The sequence below is a fragment of the Equus przewalskii genome, chromosome 1, assembly GCF_037783145.1.
Source record: "Equus przewalskii isolate Varuska chromosome 1, EquPr2, whole genome shotgun sequence".
Taxonomy (NCBI): domain Eukaryota; kingdom Metazoa; phylum Chordata; class Mammalia; order Perissodactyla; family Equidae; genus Equus; species Equus przewalskii.
Window position 1 is genome coordinate 162,371,438 of NC_091831.1, and position 17,152 is coordinate 162,388,589.

General features: G+C 42.2%; 1 protein-coding gene and 1 long non-coding RNA gene across 2 annotated transcripts in view; both read left to right on the plus strand.

Annotated features, from left to right (window-relative positions):
* Positions 1 to 17,152, plus strand: part of LOC103543775 (granzyme B-like) — a 174,502-nt gene that overhangs the window by 150,154 nt on the left and 7,196 nt on the right. The window lies entirely within an intron of this gene.
* Positions 646 to 16,747, plus strand: LOC139084655 (uncharacterized). The gene is made up of 3 exons (XR_011542195.1): positions 646 to 808; positions 8,908 to 10,367; positions 15,548 to 16,747. It is a non-coding gene; the product is annotated as an uncharacterized lncRNA (long non-coding RNA).

Here is a 17,152-nt window from a genome sequence, read left to right on the forward strand (position 1 = left end):
CCCCTGCCAGACTCACCATTGACATTGTGCTTTGTTTCTCTAGTTAAGGTTCTATTGCTTTTTAAGAGAATTGGGATCAACATGTTTAGAACCAACAGTATTTTCAATTCCATGACTCAGTTCTCTTTTTCCATTATGGGGAGATGATCGAGAGAACTCGTTAAGAGAATGTACCAGGATATCAGAAATGTCGTCCTCCAGTCAGTGGTGTGAGAATACTGCTTTGGCTCCCTGGCATCCTTTCCCATTTCACGTGGTATCAGTAATTCATTGAGGAGAATAACTTAGGGGGTAAATCAACACTCTTCCGTTCTCAGGACAGGGGATTCAGAGAAAGCAGACACCAGCCAATCAAAGGCTGTGACCTGGCTTAGACAGATCAGAGCCTCTGACCAACTCTACACACACCAAGAGCAGAGTGACAGATTGTGCTGTGCCGGGATGGCCTCTGTGTATCTCCCATCCCACAGGCTCTTCTTACAGGACTGCAACCCTCCTCCCCTCACAGAGGGGGTCTATGACCTTTCCTAATTAATTGGGGCCAGGGGTGCCTTTTTATTGTCCCAAGCAGTGAAATAGGGTAGAATGGATGCATTATGACGTCAAAGTCCACATAATAAAAAGAACACAGCTTCTGCCTGGCTCGCTTTAGGGAGATGCTGACTCTGGGGAAGCCAAGCATTATGTTGCGAGGAAGACACGACAATCACATGCACAGAGACTACTGGAGAGGCCCTCATTGAGAGAAAGGGATGTGCCGAGCGGACAGCCAGCACCAACCACTGGGCACATGTGAGCGAGCCTTCAGGTGATTCTGGCCTCCGGGCTTCAAGCCCCCCCTGACTCCAAGGGGAGCAAAGGGGAGGCATCCACACTAAAACCAAACCAAAATGCAGTTTTGTAGGCAAAAGCAATGTGGTTTGTTGTTTTGAACCACTCGATCTTTAGTAACTGGAACAAGCCCTCTTCAGCAATACTCCCACTCCATCTGTAAATGCCTCTGACCATTGCTTACACCAGCGTTATCTGATCACTGATGGCTTTGGCTTCCCATCAGAAGCAAGGACTCTCATCTCAGTGCCCCCCAGTCTCACACAGAAAGGGGCTTCCTTTTGAGGCCAACAGTTTTTTCTGGTGACTTTGTAGGACTGAGCCCCAACTCTTCTTTTCTTACTAAAGTATTTGCCGATATAGACGTCTCATTTTCCCCATGAGATGCTTTGCCTTTAGAATGCTTTAGAAAGTAATGCATCCTTCCCTCAGTGAGGGTGAGAATCTCAGCATGCTCTTTGTAAGGCTGCCATGCTGGCTTTACTCTACCTTAATAGAAAGGAGTTAGGTGAAATTTCTGGTTGGTTTCCCAGAAACTCCTTGTGAGAGGAATAAGAAAAGGCCTTCCATCATAAACCCTGGTTAAACAGAAGGGAGAAATATCCCAAGACTGCCAGAAGGGAATCCCATGTGGAGAAAAGAGTGTAATGGAAGGATATCCAGGAGGGTTATTTTGTTTGGAACTTATGAGAAGACTTCTTCTGAACTTGAACTTCCAGCCTGAGATACAAGGAAGAAATGCCAAAAATGGTACTTTCCCACTTTGTTCTGTTGTAACTCCTATAGAAAGCAGAGCCTGAAGCAAAGATTATGGTGGGAACAATTTATTTGGGAGGTGCAAGGCTGACAATAATGGGTGAGGAAAACAGATTAGGTCAAGGAAAGATGCAATGCAGTGAGATATGTGACATTATCTCAGTTGGCCACCACTTCACAGCAAGCTGCTAAGAAACAAGGCAAGTTTCTCAGCAAGCTTGGTCAGCACGTGGAACTTCTCCACAACAATTGCAAGGTGTGTCATAGGAAGAGAAGAGCATTCAGTGTTTTAAACAAAATCTGAATTGATTGCTTGCTAAGAGAGAGCAGCATTTGTAAAGAACAGTGTCTCTGAACCAAGAGAGCAAATCTTGTGTAGGATTTGGAAGTGTGAAATTCAGAAATTGGTGAGCTTTCAGCAGTGTGAATGTCTTGGCATTTCCTGTTGTTTGTCTTTGGGACAATGGACATTGGGATGAGGTTGTAGCTGACTGGCTAATATGATCTGGCTCCTCAGTTGTCCCTCGGGGAACCAAGTTCCATGCCTCATGGAACTTACTCTTTTATTCAAGACCAAAAATGGAAGGGCAGCTAGTAGAGATGGGGCAGCAAGTGAGAGGAAAAAGAGAGAGAGAGAGAGAGAAAGAGAGAGAGTGTGTCCAGTTGGTTTAGTCATCAAAGGAAAAGGGGCTTTATCAGTAAGTGAGAGAGTGACTGAGAGAGTCTGGTTCTGGCCAGTAAGGACTAAGGAGTAAACTCTTCCTGGGGAGAGGTCCTAAAGGGACTTATTCGCAGGGAACAATATACCAGAATAACTGGGAATATCAGTCCTTCCTTCTCAGATTTTCTTGAAAATAAACAGATCCCTTGGGCCCAACCTGCTACCCTCACACTGTATCCATCAATTTCTGACTCTTGTTGCCCAAAACCTGGAGAAGCCAAAGCTTTTTCCTCGTCCAGCTCAGTGAGGGACCATCACAACGACCTCTCTCTCTTGGACCCAGTACTTAGCAGTGGTTTGCAGGTGTGCCCTCTCAGGGCAGGAGAGGATCTTGGCCTTTGAGCCCTGATGATCTCCCTTGAACAAGAGAACCCAGCACCCCAAATACAAGAACAACATCAGAGTCAGAGCGTCAGGCCCAGGGAAGTGGCATTAAAGGTAGAAAAAGAGCCAGCAGGGCTATAAACCCTCCTCTTTGCAGCCCAGCCCTGCTCCCTCCCTTGGATCTACTCTTCACAATCTCCCCTTTGAATCTCCATACACTTCCTGAAAGGATCCCACTTGGGGTCATTTCCAGACTCAAGCCTGCCCAAGGGAAAGAGCTGGAGAACACCAGGATCGCACATTGCATGCAAAGCAGCCGAGAGGGAAGGGCTTTCTCCCAATTTTGCGGGAACCATGGAAACCTTGGTTATCTTACTAGATGAGGGGTTGGTTAAATGGTTTCTGTAGGTTTTACAGATACCATTTATGAGGTTATCTTTGTTATCATGAGTGAATGTTGATTTTTATCAAATGCCTTTCTGTCTATTGAGATGACATGATTTTTCTCTTAGATCTGTTTGCATGGGAAATTGCATTAGTCAGTCTTTCTAAGTTTAAGGGAGATCTGCACTCTTAGCGGAAACTTAACTTGCCTGTGATGCTTTAACTTTTCTATGTTTTATTGGACTTGTTTTGAGAGTTGATATTGTTTAGGGTTTTGTGTCTATGAATCACGCATGAGGTTGACCTGCACTTTTCCTTTCTTATCCTGTTATTTGTGTCAAGGTTATGCCAGCCTTATAAAACGAGATGGTAGCGTGCCTTCTTTTTCTCTTTACTGGAAGCATTTGTAGTTTAAAAGTTTTCCTTCCTTGAATTTTGGTAGAAATTAACCGTGAAGCCGTCTAGGTCAGTTCCCTATGTGGAAAATTTTTGATGGCTGATGCAATTTCTTTGATAGCTCCAGTATTACCTAAGGTGGCAATTCTTTCTCGAGAAGGTGTTAGGCAGTGATATTTCTATTTTGTCTAAAATTTAAAATTTGTTTGCATAAAGTTTTTAATAACATTCTTGGCTTATCTTTTAATGGTCTGCAGCTTTGTAAAAATATTCCCTTTTTAGTTCCCGATCTTAAATATTCGCACTTCCTCTCTTTTTTTCATGATTAGTTTCTCCAGAGGCTTGTCAATTTTATCAGCCTTTTCAAATAATTAATACTTGCTTTATTGAACCTCTCTGTTGTATGTTTGCCTACTGTTTCATTAACTTCTGCTGCTTATTATTTCTTCCTCCTGCTTCATTGAATTTATTCATGTATTAATTCCTAACTTCTGGGGATATATGATCACCCCAATAATTTCAGTTTTTTGTGATATGTGAGTTTTAAGACTATAACTTTTTCTCTACCTGCGTTAGCTGTGTTCCACAATTTTTAATAAGTACTGTTATTGTTATTATTCAACTCAAAACATGTTCTATTTCTTTTTTAATTTTATTTTATCATTATTTAAAAGTGTATTCCTTTTTTCTAAAATTATGAGGATTTTTCTAGTTACTATTTTATTGATTTCTAGCTTGATTATGTTTTGGCCAGAAAACATTCCAGAGATTTACATTTTTAGAGTTTCTCAAGATTTGCTTTAGGGCCCAATATTTGATCAATTTTGGCAAAAGTTTTGTGTATATTTTTAAAATATCTTAATATTGGATGCAATGTTCTAAATATGCTATTAAATACAGTTTGTTCCTTGTTTTCTTTAAATCATCCATATCCTCATGGAATTTTTTTATGGTCTACTTACTGTCGTAATTCTTGAGCTGATGGTAGGTGTATTTATCTAATTGGAGTTCTTCCAGTTTTCATTTTATAGATTTTCTGGCCATATAATAGGTTCATTAAAATTTAAAACCATTTTGTCCTCCTGATGAATTGATCTGTTTATCGTTGTGAAAGGGCCCTATTTCTCTTCACAGACACTTTTGATTTGAAGTCACTTTTGTCTGGTATTGATACACCTACGATGGTTTTCTATGGTTACTGTCAATGATGGTAGATCCATTTCCTTTCTCTGACTTTCAGCTTTTTAGACCTGTCTATTGCACAGAGCACATATTTATGTCTGTTTTCACAGCTGCCTTGATATTCTTTGAATTTTAACTGGAGTATTCAGGATGCTTACATTTGACGTAGTTATGGATATATTTGCTTTTAAATCTACTCTGACTTTATGTTTTGCATTTCTCCCAACTATTCTGTGGGTTTTTTCCCTTTTCTCTCTTACCTTTTCTTGGATGGACTACTTTTTACCTTTCCTTTTTTCCCTTCTACTATTTGTGAGTTATGCATTGCTTATATTATTTTAGCGGTTACATAAAAGTACAGGATGTCTCCACAACTTATCAAAGACTAAATTTAATCAGTAGGATTACCCTTCTCCATGAAAATGCAGGAAACACAGTACTTTTAATCTCATTTACCTTCTCCCAAAATTGTGGATTTTAATTCCACCCTGTTTTGTTAACACATTAGAAATTGTGATTATCATTTTACATAAAGAATGTTCATTTTTCTTTAATGGTGTCTAATTACTAGGCTAGTTTTGGTTTTGCTGTATGGTACTCTAATAATTTCTTCAGATATTTCTTCCACTTAAGAATCCTCTTTTCTGTTGTCTTCAATGTGCAAGCAAATCCCCCTACTTCGTTTTTAATGTTGTTATTTTGTCAGGACTAATTACTCTGAGGAATTCAAGGATAGGTTTGAAAGCATTTGACTGTTTTTCCAAATCGTTTTTCTTCCCTTTTGTTATGTTAAGGAGATGCAACCAACCACCCTGAACCTGACCAAGCCTCACCAGGAGAGCTACGCCTATGACTTTGGCCTTATTTTAAGTGCTAAGATCTCTCCAGGAGGAGCTTAGGCCTTATCAACCTGCAGTATGTGGAAGTGTGTGTTCCATCTGAGCCTGCACAAGTGAATACCCACCTCTTCCTTTTTGTTTTTTTGAGGAAGATTAGCTCTGAGCTAACATCTGCCACCAATCCTCCTCTTTTTGCTGAGGAAGAGTGGTCCTGAGCTGACATACATGCCCATCTTCCTCTACTTTATATGTGGGACACCTGCCACAGCATGGCTTGACAAATGGTGCCTAGGTCAGCACCTGGGGATCTGACTGGCAAACCCTGGGCCACCAAAGCAGAACGTAGGAACTTAAGTGCTGCACCACCAGGCCCACCACATCCACCTCTTCCTTTTGAAATTCCTGTTCTCCATCTGAAAGAAAAGTCTCTGCTTCCCTTTGTTCCGGGACACCATGACTCCAGAAATGATTCCTCACGGTCTCCCATTTGCTGCAAACACACCTTACTGTGTGAGTCAGCTCCTTCTGGTGGAGAGTCTGATTTCACTGGCCAGGGAGAAAGCTGCTTTGGTTTTGGTAACAATTTCATTTTTTTATATTTGGAAATTCTGTCTAGTTCTTTATCCAATGAGGAATGACATTTCATATTTTCCTGTTGTCTCCAGTCATTTTTAAGTCTGTATTATAATATGTGGAAGATAACACAAAATCTCAAACACATAGTTGCTGATCTGTCCCTACTCAGAATTATTTCTGCTGGCTCTCGTTAACGGGGTCATGTTTTCATGTGTTCTTTGGCATTTTGATTATTTGCAGGTTGATACTTTTTAAAAGATTTTGCATGTGTGGTGGGTAGGGGCCGAGGGTGGCAGGCTTCCCGAGGCCTGGAATAAAGGTACCTTCTTCAGAGAGGATTTGCAATGGCTTCTCCCTGGCCCCTGGAATCATTTCCCTTCTAAACCACCTGAAAATCAAGACCAGTGCTGGAGACCCAATGAGAACCTGGGCTGTAAATCTTCAGGAAGGAGGCCCCTGGTCACAGCTTCTCAGAATCCGGTTGTTTTTCCCTTTTCTCCATTTTCCGGCATTGTTCACTACCAAGGCTATCTTCTCTGTGGAGGGTAGAGTTAGTTCTGCTCACCGTTATGCTAAGGGACAGCCTGTGGGGCCCCAGACTAACATGAGGACAGTTTCTTACTTGAGTCTCCATATTGGTTGGACCCAGGGCCTTCACTTTTGTCCCTCTTCCCCCACGAAATCACCAAAACCCAAGGCCCAATTGTTTAGATGGCAAATACCTTCAGGGCAAAACCAGCTTGAGTTGTCTCGACTTCTGCTTAACATCTGGGTTTCAGAATTAAATCCAAAATTTAAGCTGACAGTCCCTTGCTGTCTTGTCAGTTTGTCAATGCTTTAAACAGGTTTTTTCCCTTAATTTTTTTTCATTCAGAGGGTTGGTCCAAATAACCTGGCCTGCTATCACTAAAGATGGAAGTCAGGGTGTTACTTTTGTATTTATTCAACCAACCTTGATTCAGCTTATGTTGTGAAGGACACAATTAGAACTATTTCACCTCGTCACTGCCCTATCATTTTGCCAGTTACTTTTTACCTCGCAAAATCACTGAAAATAGTTCAAGGACTACATTTTAGTGGACTCTTGCCGCTAAAAGAAAAGATAGTTTAACCTCAGTGAGCAAACTTCAAAATCATCCCAGGTTGGTTTTCTTTAGAGGAAGGTTCCTACAAAAAGTTAACCCAACCTGGTGTGCAAACTCTTTCCTGACTCTGGGATCCTATCCTCTTCCTGAATTTCAAAAATTCCCTCTTCTGGATTAGGGGCCATCTTGCACCACTTTTAGAAAAATCGATGAGTATGCAAGGGCTCCATTCTCTAATGCATATCCAACAAAACAAAGGACTATCAGGAACTGGAAGCAGATGTCTGCCCCCACCTGGAGATCAGATGGCGGCCCCACCCAGACACCAGCTGCCTTCCCCACCTGGAGACCAACCCCCTATATAATCAGCTTGTAGTCTTTGTTGTGTAAGATGATTCTTTTGGACGTTAGTCCTCCATCTTCCCTCTTGCTAGCAAGCTGCAATAAAGGAATCCTTTCTCTCTCACCACTTTGCCTCCTGACTATGGGCATGTCTTGCCGTCAGCAGAGGACCCTCCCTTTGCCGGTAACAATATGACACAATAATTCTGCTGCTGGGACTCTATCCTGTAAACAGCATGAAACACACACACACACAAACACACACACACTCACACCTTCATACGTTTCTACAACAAACTTTGAGCATAAAGATGCTCATCTGAATATAATTTAAAATTGTCAAAAATGAGAAACAACCTAAATAACAAAGTGGAAAACATTAACTACGGTATATCCACATAATGGAATATGATATAAACATAAATGTGATTTTTAGGAACCTTATAGAAAACCAGGTGAAAAACCTTAACTGGCTATTTGCATCTTCTCACTCCCAAAAGAGAAAAGTATTAAAACGTCAAGTTAACACTTTAGCCTATTGGACTGGCAACAATTTAAAAAAATGACAGTACTCTGTTTTCCCATCAGTGAGGAGAAACTGCCATAGAAATTTCTTGATATTGAGTACATAAATTGGTACTATCCTTTTAGATAGCAATTTGCTAATGTGTGCAATAAGTTAAAAAAATGCAATGATGCTTTGAGGTAACAAACCCAGTTTATGTACTTATTCTCAGAAAATGAGACAAGTATTTAAAGGTTATTCGTTGCAGTATGGTATATACTAGCAGATAATTTAAAAATGAGAGCAACCTTGAAATAAAGCAAAAAGGGCATCAGTAAGTAAATTGTTGTAAGTTCATATATCACATGCAAATGACAAAATAGAAGCAGTCATTGAAATGATGACTAGTATTTCCTGACAGTCATATATGACCAAGTAAGAGAAGCAGGTTACAAAATCTCATGTGTGGGAGAGTAACGTCACCCATATGGCAACATAGGTCATTCCCGACTTTTCTCCCCCTCACGAGAAGAACAACTAACAACTATTCACGGACAAGGCACCACTGAGAAAATCCTAGAACAGAGGACCGAGGCTGAAGCACTCCCTGCACTGCAGAGACCAAGACAAACCACGTTAGAAAGATGACAGATGTTAACTAAACTCATTGTGATGACTGTTTCACAATATACGCAAGTCAAGTCGCTATTCTGTATACTTTAAACGTATGCAGTGCTGTATGTCAATCATACATCAATAAAAAAAGGGAAAAAACCTTATGTGTATCATTACTCCTTTTTTATTTTACTAAGTATATAAATTTGCATAGTAATAAGCCTATTAAGATGTACACCAAATGGTTGGTGGTGGTTGTAACTGGGTGGTGAATATTAGATAATGCTATTCTTTTCCTGTTATCTTGGCTTATTTGTATTTCCTTTAATTATATTATTGTATATTTTGAAGATGAAAGAAGAGGCCATGGACCAAGAAATGCACTTCCTGAAGCTGGAAGAAGAAAGAAACAGATTCCCTGGGAAACTGTGTTGGATTTCTGACCTCCAGAGCTATGAGGGAATAAATTTCCAGCTTTTTAAGCCATCAAGTTGATGAGAATTTGTTGCAGTGGCCATAGGAAACTAGTACAGTGCCTCATCTGGAAGTTTGCATTTGGAAATCATGTCCCCAGGGGTAGCTGCCTCAGAAAAAGCCACCCCCTCTGACAGGAGTAAGTATGGACAGGCAGACTCTCAGGACTGTTACTCATGTGGCTACTGGGTATTAAACTACGCCTTTGTGTGAAGAAAATGGTGGCCATTCCTCCAAGTCTCTGCAGCCCCAAGCTGGGGATCTCCCAAGCTTGGGAGAGAACCAAGTTCAGGCTCGCACCTGTGTGAAAGCATGGCCACCCAAAGCCAGGCAGCAGCTTCAGAGGTCCAGCTCACAGAAGCTCAGTGGGCCAGGCTGAGTCCAGGGTCAATTTGGGAGAACACTCGAGGCAAGGGCTGGACGCCAGACTGCCCCTGATCTCCCACACAGCACCCAAACAGAGACCACCCACCCCAGGGAGATGGGGAGAGCAGGACCACACTGAGGCCAGCTCAGTCCTCCCTTCCTCTGCCTGAAGGAGGCTCTGGGGGCCCCTCCTGTGTAACAATGTCACCCAGGGCATTGCCTCCTTTGGATGAAAAACAGAAGCCCTCCAGGTCTTCATGAAAATCCCGAGCTTCCTGTCCTGGAGAAAGAGATCAATGAAGGTCCCCTCTGACCATTTTCTTGGGGAAGAGTCCAGACCTCCCTGCATGGAGGCTGCCATGGCCTTAATAACTAGATGGAAATGACTGATTTCTCTTTTATTTATTGAACTACAGTTACTGGGTACCAGCTGTGCGCAGGCTAGCCTCTGCTTACGTTTCTCCCCTGTTTTCTGCATCCTCCTGTCTCTCACCTCCCACCACCTCCTCACAATCCCTTGCTCTGTTATGACCAAACTTAATGCTTTTCCACATCTCTTCCTGGCTGAGCTCCTCACATCCAGCCCCATGGCCCCTGTGGGCTAGAATTGACTCATAAACCATTCACTCACAGCCTGGGCCCCTTTCAGCCTGTCTCTTGGTCACCTGTGGTAACCTGGCTTCTGGCCTAGGACTTTGCTGCCCACTTGGGCTATAGCTGCTAGGCGAGTAAGGGAGGGAGTCTTTGCAGAGGGGCTGAATAGCACTACTATTGCCATCAATCAACAAACAAAGGAATATCGAGCACCCGCTGTGTGCCAGGCACTGGAGGCTCAGAAGTGGACGTGGCAGACAACAGTCCTACCCTCATGAAACTTACAGCCCAAAGGACTTTCATAAGAATTTCCCCAAGTCTCCTTCCTCGTCCAGGCTGGTCAGATTGTCCTGAATCTGCGGAGGAAATCCAAACAGGTAAAATCATCTTGTCAGAGAATAACAACATTCATCTGTCTTTCCACTTCCAGTTTTCACCTGCACTGTCAGATTTGTCTCTAGAACAGCAGTGCTTGGGATTGGAAATGAAGTTTCCAGTTCTGTAGTCAGTGGAGCCCCACCTCTGGATGAAGGACAGATACGAGGAGGAAAAACACAACCAGGGCCACCATTTCTTTATGGTTTACATCTAGGGTGCCCTATGGGTAAAAAGTTCAGTACAAACTGTGACATCGAAGACATACTCCAGTTCCTCAACTTCCTTAAATCAGATCACGGAGGCTCGCATGGTGCCAGAAAAATGGAGAAAAGCCTCCAACCTACAGGCCACTATGGTTACTGCTACACAGTTAGCATTCAAGGTCACAGTGACCTTCAAAATTGGCAAGCTCTTAATTTGGAGGCCACATGTGTGATAAGAGCCTCTGTGTTCACACTGGGTCCTATGGGACTGGTCAGTGTAGCTGCGCCTGGACGGCAGCCATCCCCTCCCAGATCTTGATGCTTATCTGGGTGCCTTATCTTGATGCTTATCTGGCTGTAGAGTTCAGGCCAGTCACAGCGGTAGATGAATGTCCCCCGACCAAAACACACACACACCAGACTCATTTTCACATGCGGTAAAGATCTCCGTCTGGGTTCTCGTTACCCTGGCAGGCGTCCCTTCTCACATTTTATCGCCACAAAGACCTCTGTAGCAGAATATCTTAATGATCTTGCCCACTTCCGTGACACAGGGAGAACAGTTGACTTTACAAGGCTTTTGTTTGAGGACCGAAAATCCTCCTGAAGCAAAGATGTTCCAAGATCGTGCTCAGAAAGAGAAAAGGAAGGGAACAAAACAAACAAAAATACACGACTATACACACAAGCACACACAAATATATATGCACTCAGACAGGCATATATTTGACTGTGTATCATATATGAAATATGCATACGTGTATCTATATACATATGTATAGATACAGGTATAGGTATGTAAAAATGATTTTGAAAAGCTACCTTGGCACACACATAACCCATTTGAGGAGAGATTTCTATGGCTAACAATGTTTACAAAGCCTCTGCTGTAGCCTGATGCTCTTTTGTTAGAGGACGATAATGAGGCCAGAAATTGATATAACTGAGCAGGAGCTCAGGGCTCTTAAGCTCCATGTCAGGTCACTCCCAACTGAGAGATAAAGGCTCAGAGCTGCGAAGTCTTAAGTGATCTTATGGCTCTGCCCAAGATAAGCTCCCTGTGTCCCTGACGAAGATGTTTGCCAGCCTCTCTTGCAACAATTCCCTGGAGAGGAAGCTCCTGGGCCACCTGAGCACCATTCTAAGAGAACTCTGATTGTCACAACACTCTCCTTTGCTGAGCTAACATCTGTCCGCTGTGGCTTCCACCACCTCTTAGAGTGATGCAAAAGAAGGTTTGCAGCTGGGCAGGCACGCGTGCTGTGTGTATGTGTGTGTACACACTTTCGGTAACCATGTGACCTTGAGCACACCACTTAATTCCTCTGGGTCTGTTTCATTTTACAATGTGATTACTGAGAATGCCCATGCAGAGAGTGGAGAATTCAGTGAGATCACATATATGAATCATATATGCCTGGGAACATAGTGAGGTGCCGATTCATAGTAATGCCCTTTGCCTTCTCTCTTCCCTGATTCCCCCAAACTGAATTTGTGTTAAAAAGCAGCTACCGAATAACAGCCCATTTGAAGATAGCATAATGCACACCCCTTCCCCACCCATCCTTTGCCTACACACCTCAGCTGGGATTTGATTTACCAGTGGGGACCTTCTCTTTTGGGACACTCAGCAGAGCCCAGGGTGTGCAACCTATTGGAACAAGGCTTTCCTCCTCTTATCTGTTATATCCTCTATGGGGTCAACAGAAAAGTCTAACTTCCCTGCCCCCATGTGACTTCAGGAAAGATGAGATTTCTAGGAGACAAGGGCCAAGCCAAAGACACAAGCCAATGCTAATCCCACTCATTCTGGTCCACATTGTCTCCTCAGGAGTTACTGAGTGTCGCTCAGAGTAGGTATTTATGTGTAGGTATTTAAGATGCTCATAGCTGCTCAGCCAAAGTGTTAGCATTTGATGCCCACGGGGGCCAGAAAGCTGACTCCTAAAAACCTGAGTGGCGGAGTTCATCGCCTTGATGAATTAAGTGTGGTCCAGTAACACATCCGTCCTCCATTTTCCAGGCTTAGGAACCCGAGACAAGGCAACATTAAAAATGTTCAGAGTTTTGCAATCATATACTGGAGGTTCTGGCAAAAAGCCAGAGAGAGGACAGAGAGAAAATAGTCATTGGTATCTCAGTAAATTATCCTACTGCAGTTCCATTGGCAAAATGCTCTCAGTGGCCCAGCAGGATTCTGCACTGCCTGATTTCTCATGTGCAGCCTTTGAAGGGCTGGCTAGAATGGTCCAGATCTTCTGCTTTGTCCACATGTGGTTCCAGTGCTACTTCCTAGTACTTGGTCAGAAATAGAAGTTTAATAGCAGTGGGGGGCGGGGGCCCTACTACTTGGAGATGTCATATCAAGACTGGAGGAGAGAGAGAGGACGTGACACAAGAATTCTTAGGTCTGAGTTATATTTTGCAAACATAACACTTCATTATATCTATACTGAACTATGAGACAGAAAGAAAGAGAAAGACCCACCAATTTTGCACTCATATAATAGAGGTTCTGGTAAATGATTCAGCAGCACCCTCTCACCTACCCCAAACCAAACCATTTGCCACATCCCATACGGACATGGTAAGAAAGCACACAGCACTAGACCCTGAGTGAGATGCGAGAAGAAAGAACATGTTCACTCCCGAAGGTTAAGGTGTGACCTTTAGGCCCTGTGGGAATGAATGCTTTGGGAAAGGAAATGGCTTCGGTGGACAAAATTCCTGGGAAGGTAAAGACCCTGAAGTGGGGTTTTGGGGGAGAGGAGTCTTGAGTGTGATCCAAGGTCACATTAAAAGTGACATCAAACCCAGAACATCGCTCCCTTCCAACCTGCTCCCACCCAGAAGTGCAGTCAACACCTGCCCCCAGTTGGGAGGGGGTGGGCACACTGTTCTCACCCAAGCCCACATCTCCTCCCCCTTCCTCTGTAGTCCTCTGTCTACTCATCACCCCAGACATTGACCCACACCAGAGCTTTACTGAATTATCCCCAACCCAACATCCACACGTTGCTCTTTGTTGGTGGCTGGACAATGATTAGAGTAGGCAACAAGGAGAAATTAAAGGGTGATCTAGTGGTTACCAAAACTCTGGAAATCTCATAAATTTATATTTCCCTTATAGATATTATTCTCTCCCCAATCTTGCCCTCTCTCCCTTATCTTTACCACTGCAGAGGCAAAAGAGAAGTACAATCTTCCCCACTCCCACTCATAACCTAGGTTCTCCTTCACTGACACGTCTTTCCCTGAAAACTGTTTTTGATGCCATGTAAACACCCCAGAAATCCTGACTATCATCCCAGCTTCCTAATAGGAATGTAGAGACAGCTCCTACCTGAGGCAGGAACCTCTTCTCAACAGCATGGCTGAGTCTCATGGTCAAATGAAATCAGCTAGGGCCCTTTACGCTTGTAGGTTCTGATTTAACGCAGAACTTGAGAGAGCGATAAAACTCAGGGAAAGTGGTTTATAGCAGCAGACTCAAATGCCATGTATGAGTGCAGGAATGTCATGTCATTGTGCTATTGTCATTACTGCAACCAATGGCCCTGCCCATGTCCAATAAGGACTAGATGTGATTTGGTAAGAGGCTAAGGTCCAAGGGGATTGCCCCTCATGGGCCAAGCATGACATTCTCCTACGTGTCGGGGAAGAAAATCAGGAGAATGAAGAACAAAAGCAAAGGGAGTGTGTGATCCTAAGGACCTTTTCCATCACAATTTGATGGAATTTCCATCACGGTATGGTAGTCATTGAGGGACATTTATTTTCTAAGAGAACTAGAGTCACATATTAAAGATATAGACAGAAACATTTACTCCTCAGCACCTGCTTAAATTTCCCCCAGATTCCTTGAACACTATATGATATGGTTAAGCTTGTAGAGGTGTGGAAGAGATCACAGACTTTGGAATCAGATCCCTGCATTCGAATCCCAAGTCCCCTCCATTCTCATGAGCTGAGTCATGTGGAACAAGTCCCTTACCTCCTCAGGGTCTTAGCTTTCTCATTTGAGAAATGGAAGAAGCATCGGTAGGAACTCAGATGGTGGGGCAAGGATCTGTGGTTGGTGATCAATAAATATTAGCCGACATTGTGACATTGGCTATTATTGACTCATTTGTTCAACAAACTGAAAGAATCATATCTTCTTTTCTAGATATATTTTTATTATAAACTTTCACTTCAACACAACTTCTTAAAATTACAAATCAGAAATGCTTTTCACCTTCTCTTAGTTTGTCCTTATTTGGTCATATCTGAGAAGAAATTTAGTCTCTCCACTGAGGATTTTTCCAGGTAGGATTCTTTCTAGGGAGACAGCTGTATTATACCCTTTTTCATGTCTGCCACCTCAGTAAGCTTTCCACTGCCTTAAATTTGTGTTTGTACTTCTGGATTTGGGAGGATGTTCCTCCATGACCTTGGCCATTTGACTAGCCATTGAGGTTAAAAGAAAATTTTCCTTGACTTTCTCACTCCCTCCATTCTCAGCCTAGTCAGTCTACCCTGTCAAGGTGGTTTTGTTCAGGGTCCTAGCCTGACTCTTGAAGAACCAACCCAAATAGGGTGAGGGCAAGGAATGAGGATGATGGGAAAGGGCAGGGCCTGCGACTCAAGGGTTTCACATCCTCCTCTAAACTCTCCTACCTGTGTGAGGAGCTGGTGCTTTCCAAATATACTAAAGCAAGGGAGGGATTAGCGAAATTATGGGAGCTCTAGCAACTCCGAGGAGAGTCTTCTTGGGCTACAGTGGACATAAAGCCCTGACATTTTCTAGCTTCAAGTCAGCAGAATGAGCAACAACCTCCAAAACACAGAGCACATAAAGGTTCCATAGTGTTGTGCTCTGTCGACCCTGTCATGTCTTGTCTTAGCAAGGGACTGACTTGTTACTTTAGACTTGAAACACCATCTAAAGCCATGAACTGTATTGTGAAATATTTCTCTTGTTCTTGTCTTGACAGAGGTGGAACCAGTCTTCTCAGAAACAACTAGATACAGATAAGGTAACAGAGACTCCAGTGACCACACAAACAAGGAATACAGTCCTTGCAAAAAAGTTTGGAAAAGTCACTAAACAAATGGATGACTGTACCACTCTACAAGTAATATGACCAATCCCTGGGGCAGGGGGACAGCATTCTTTCCAGAGCGACCACATTACAATATGCAAAATTCCCAGTTTTCATTGGAAAATTTAAAATACAAAGAAACAAGAAAGTATGATCCATTCACAGGGGGATAAAAATAAATTGAAAGAAAACACTTTGAAGAAGACCAGACATTGTTTATATACGACAAAATGTAAATTGAACATCATTAAAATATTCAAAGAACTAGAGGAAACTATCAAAGGAACTCAAGGAAATCAAGAACAATGTATGGAAATGTAGATAATATCCATAGATAAATAGAAATTATAATTTGAAGCTAAAAGGTACAATAGCTGTAATGAAAATTCCACTAGAGAGATTCAACAATAGATTGACCAGGCAGAAGAAAGAATCAATGAAGCTTCAGGGTAAAGGAAAGAATGCAGTCTGAGGAGCAGAGAAAAAAAAGAATGAAGAAAATGAACAGAGCCTAAGGGACCCATGGGGAAACTATCAAGAATACTAACAGATGCATTATGGGAGTCACAGAAGGAGAAAAAGGAAAGGATCAGAAAAAAATATTGGAAGAAATAATGGCCCCAAATTTCCTAAATCTGCTGAAACACAGTAATATGCAAATCCAAGAAGTGGAACAAATTTCAAGGAGGATAACTCAGAGATCCACACTGAGATACACTATAATCAAACTGTCAAATGCCAAGACAAAGAGTAAATCCAGAAAGCAGCAAGAAGTGACTTAACGTGGACAGATGATTCATAGTAAGATTAACAGGCCATTTCTCGTCAGAAATCATGGAGGCCAGGAGACAGTGGGATGATATAGTTAAAGTGATAAAAGGAAAAAAAAGCCCGGCAACCAAGAATTCTATATCTGGTGAAATTGCCCTGCAAAAAAATGGAGAAATACAGATATCCCCAGATAAACAAAAGCTAAGGCAATTCAGCATTAGTAGACCTGCCCCACAAGAAATGCTAAAGGGAGTCCTTCAGGCTGAAACAAGGGCATTAATGGCAACTTGAGTCCAAACACAGAAATAAAGATGTCTGGTAAAAAGCACTATAAAGAGAAATATAAAAGCTAGCATTAGTCTATTCTGGGTTTGTAGCTCTTCTGTTTCTTTCCTATATGATTTAAAATACATAAATGCATAATAATAAATAATTATGAAATAATAAATGCATAAAGCAATAATTGTAAAACTTATGGGCACACATGTATAAAGATGTAATATGTGACATTAACAACATAAAAGGGAGTGCAAGTGAATAGGAGTTAATAACTGAATTAAAAAATTTTCTGGGTAGAAGATCAGCTGTGTTTCTATATACAAGCAATGAACAATCCAAAAAGGAAATTAAGAAAACCATTTACAATAGCATCTAAAAGAAGAAAATACTTAGGAATAAATTTAACCAAGGAGGTAAACAAATCATGCATTGAAAACTATAAAACAT